Below are 4,893 nucleotides of genomic sequence, written 5' to 3'. Positions count from 1 at the left end.
ATGATGGCTATTTTCACGGTCATGGTGGAGGACTACCTTGATGTTTTCACGGATGACTTCTCGGTGGTTGGATATTCTTTTGATGATTGTCTTGCGAATTTAGATAAAGTGTAGGCAAGATGTGAAGAAACAAATTTGGTGCTCAATTGGGAGAAATGTCATTTCATGGTCAAGGAAGGCATTGTCCTTAGCCACAAGATCTCAAAGGATGGAATTGAAGTTTACAAGGCAAACATCGAGGTGATTTCTAAAATTCCACCTCCAACTTCGGTAAAAGGCCTGTGGAGTTTCTTAAGCCATGCGGGGTTTTACCGGCCCTTCATCAAAGATTTTTCTAAGGCGGTGAAACCGTTGTGCAAGCTTCTTCAGAAGGATGCTAAGTTTAAATTCAATGATGATTACATGAGAGCTTTCGAATTGTTAAAGTTCAAGTTGACTACTACTCCCATTATCATCGTTCTAAATTGGAGTATCCCTTTTGAACTCATGTGCGATGCAAGTGACGTAGTGGTGAGGGTTGTTTTGTGGCAACATATTAATAATATTTTTCATCCAGTCTACTATTCTAGTAAAACCGTGAATTGTGCTTAAGTAAATTATACCGTTATGGAGAAAGAGATCCTTTCCATTGTGTTTTCAGTTGAGAAGTTCAGCCCGTACTTGATGGGTGCAAAGGTTATTGTCCACATAGATCATGCACGCTTCGTTATCTTATGAGCAAGAAAGATTCCAAAGCTCAGTTGATAAGATGGGTGCTTTTTGTTGCAAAAGTTTTATATTGACATCCAAGATAGAAAAAGGAGTGAAAATCAAGTGGCGGACCACTTGTCTCGTTTGGAGGAGGAGGGCAGGCCGCATGATGGACTTGAGATCAATACCTCCTTCCCCAAAGAGCAAATCTTGGCTATTTCAATGAAAGAGGTGCCATGGTTCGCGGATCTAGCAAATTTCCTTGTGTGTGGAATCATCCCGGGTGAGTTCTCTTCAAACCAAAGGAAGAAGCTCAACGGGATTATGAAGATTATTATTAGGATGAACCATACACCTTCCGAATTTGTACGGATGGGGTGATTAGAAGACGTGTACCAGAAGAAGAACAAAGTGAAATTCTTGGGGCTTGTCATTCTCGCCATATGGTAATCATCATGGTAGAGCGAGAACTGCAACAATAGTTCTTAGTTATGGTTTCTATTGGCCCACTCTTTACAAGGATGCAAGTGAGTTAGTGAAAATATGTGATGAATGTCAAAGGGCCGATGGAATCTCAAAGAAAATGAAATGCCTCTCACCCCCATTTTGGAGATTGATATTTTTTATGTGTGGGGTATTGACTTCATGGGTCTTTTTGTGAGTTCTTGTAGAAACACCTACATCTTGGTCGCAGTTGATTATGTGTCCTAATGGGTTGAGGTCATTGCTCTACCCAACAATGAGGCGAGAAGTGTGGTGGGATTCTTGAAGAATATTTTCACAAGGTTCGATACACCACGGGCTATTATAAGCGATTGGGGGTCACATTTTTGCGACAAGGTTTTCGACACTTCACTTAGCAAGTATGGTGTTACTCGTAAAGTCATGACTCCCTATCATCCACAATCTAGCGGTCAAGTGGAAGTCTCCAGCTGGGAGATAAAGAGTACTTTGTCCAAAACAATGAATTCTAATCGGATGGATTGATCCAAGAAGCTTGATGATGCATTATGGGCTTACCGAATGGCTTACAAAACACCTATCGGAATATCTCCATATTGGTTGGTGTTCGGAAAAGCTTGTCATCTTCCAGTGGAACTTGTATTCAAGGCCATGTGGGCCCTGAAGAAGTTGAATCTTGATTGGGATGCAGCCACTAACTTGAGGGTTGCACATTTTAATTAATTAGATGAGTTCCGGTACCATGCTTATGAAAGTTCGTCCTTGTACAAATAAAATATGAAATACCTTCATGACAAATGCATTTTGAACAAAGAGTTCAAGGTGGGAGATCTTGTATTTTTATTAACTCAAGGTTGATGATGTTTCTAGGGAAGCTAAAGTCTAAATGGAGTGGTCCCTTTGATATTGTGGGTGTGACACCTTTTGGTAGATTGGACTTGAAGAACAAAAACAATTAAGTATTCCGAGTCAATGGTCACATGGTGAAGAACTACTTGGGAAAAGTTGGAGATAGCCAGGTCAAGGCGGTCATTCATTTCAATCGATGGTATTCTGCGTCGTGCCGCGACATTAAATCATGCGCTTCTTGGGAGGCAACCCATGTTTTTTTTCCTTTTTCCTTTGGTAGTTAGGTGTTATTTTTGTTCTAACTTGATTTGAAGTGTGCTACATGGTTGAGTGTGACTTACATGAACTTTGGAAAAAAATGTGGCTAAGTGTTGAAAGAAGTGCGGACTACACAATTTGGAGTGCTATAGCAAAAGAGCAATGCAGTTACACAATTAGTTTATGGACCGCACAAAAGAGAGGTTGAAAGTACCAACTCTCCAATGTATAGTTTGTCAGAGAAGAGGCCGATGTGCAGCCGCATGAAAAATTGTTGGACCGCAGATAAGATGCTGAAGATGATGCCCCAGGTAACAAAGTACGTACCACACATGAAAATGTGCAATCGAACTCGACATTCTTCCCCTTTTGTAGACGATAAGTATAAATAGAATGGCAGGGGCAAGGGTTATGGTTTTCACTCTCTGAACACAAAAATAGCACTCTATTAAAAAAAATTGGTGATTCTACCTGTCCCCACACACAACACCTCAGATCATTCACTCACTAAACTCATTCATCTGGTACGCTTCAGTTCCTTGTTAATTTTCTTTAGTTTAATTTGTAGATTTTTAGTTCTTTTAGGCCATTTGTTATTAGAGTTCAATTGTGTATCTATGTGGGGGTAAATCCATAATGGGTCAACTAATGCATGCTCTATGTGGACTGGGTTAGCATATTTACATGTTTCTATGATGTTTCCATGTCAAATTATGCACAAATTGCAAAACCTAGATAGAAATGAAATTATAATGTTCGTAGTTTTTTAATTCTACAGTCGCACCAGAATTTGTGTGGTCCACATATTATGATTTTAGGGTAACATAGTGAAAGAAGGGATCTACCGCCACAAGTTAAAATCTGCTGATCGCAGAATTCCCATTGCGGCCGCAAAACAACACTTTTACTATCATTAGAGAGTCTACACTTTTGACTCCAATGTGCTGCCGCAAGTAAAATTGTGCGGACCGAAGGAAACATGTTGCAGTCACATATCAGCCAATTCTCTGTCATCAGAGAGTTGGCACCTTTTGGGATTCAGATGTGCGGTTGCAAGTGAAATTTGTGGACTGCACTTCACTTTTTTGGCCGCAAGATAAGATTGTGCGGTCTACAAGTCCTAATCTGCAGCCGCGAGAAAAATTAAGGCAAATCATTCCCCTGCAAGCATGTTCTCAGTGTGTACCCTCACTATGTCTTATGATTTATAGCTTCTTGCTTATCTCCTGTGTATGTCTGAACATTGAATTAAAACTATCAATCGCTTTTGATTGATATAGATAATGGTTTGATCTAGAGGACGTGACAACACACCTAAAGGGAGAGGTGAACCTTCTCGAGGACGAGGCAAGAGAGCCTTACCCCTTTCCCAACAAAAGGAAATTAGAAAAAGGACTACAACCGAGAGAGGAGAGGTGCATACCTCTCCGAGACGAGTTCATTTACCCCGTTTAGGGACGTATCATAAGTAACTCAGCCTCTATTTAGGAACAGTCGGCCGTATAATCAAGGCACCTCGGAGATTCCAACTCAGAGACGAGTTGTCCTCATTGTCACACCTCCTTTTTGCGCGCCTCCTAAGGATAAATGCGTGAGGGAGTTTTTCCAATTTAAGTGACAATATTCGAAATGAGATTATTTATTTAATTCAGAGTCGCCACTTGGGAAAGGTTTGGCTTTTGGTGTCCCAAGTCACCGGTTTATCTTGAATCCCAATTCGAGGAAAATATTCGACTTTCCAAATGAAGTCTGCGAACCAGAAATTCTAAGTAAGGAATTCTGTTGACCCGAGGGAAGGTGTTAGGCACCCCCGAATCCCGTGGTTCTAGCACGGTCGCTTAAATTGTTATAATGGCTAAATATCTGATTTAAATACATGTTGTGACTTATGTGCTTTTATTAAGTTTAAACCGCTTTTATTATTATCATTTATTTTATAGAATTGCAACGTCGTGAAAATGCATCTCGAACCACGTCACAATCAATGCACCCGTAGTTGTTAACACATTTCGACTCCGTTGAGATTTGAATTTGGGTCACATAAATGCGCACCCGAATTTAAGAATGTAATTTAATTAAGTCGCGCCTAAAAAGTCTAACGCGTTATTATCTTTGGGGAAGGCAGTGGAATTCACTAAACAGTCCATCCCAAATTCTAAGTATTTATTATGACCAATTATTGAGGGCCCCGCAATTTGCATTTTTATTTGGCGAGGCTTGTCTCATTATTTTTAAAAGGATAATCTTAGAATGACTACATTTTCTATTTTTCGTTCGTCTCAAAAATGAAAGGAGAAAATATATATGCTAATTAAATCACATGCTTGGCAAGTTCGGGCCTCTTATCAATTATTAGATTACAAAGATGCTAACGCAAAATTGCGATCGAATTTGCTCGAAAGAAAATTGTTTTGTGACTTATTCTATAATTGATCATTACCAAAAGAAAAAAATGAAACAATAAATAAAATATGGAATTGACAAACGCCATCGTCGAAACAAACAAATTATTCTTTAACTAATTTAGACTTCACATTATTAGACGAATTGAACCATTGGAACTAATTATTTTTTTAAAACTATTTGAAAATGAACCAACCTTGAGTACCAACACATTCGAGGGTTGTTAAACTT

Source organism: Nicotiana sylvestris, chromosome 9, assembly GCF_000393655.2.
Source record: "Nicotiana sylvestris chromosome 9, ASM39365v2, whole genome shotgun sequence".
Classification (NCBI taxonomy): Eukaryota; Viridiplantae; Streptophyta; class Magnoliopsida; order Solanales; family Solanaceae; genus Nicotiana; species Nicotiana sylvestris.
This window is presented reverse-complemented; position numbering follows the sequence as displayed.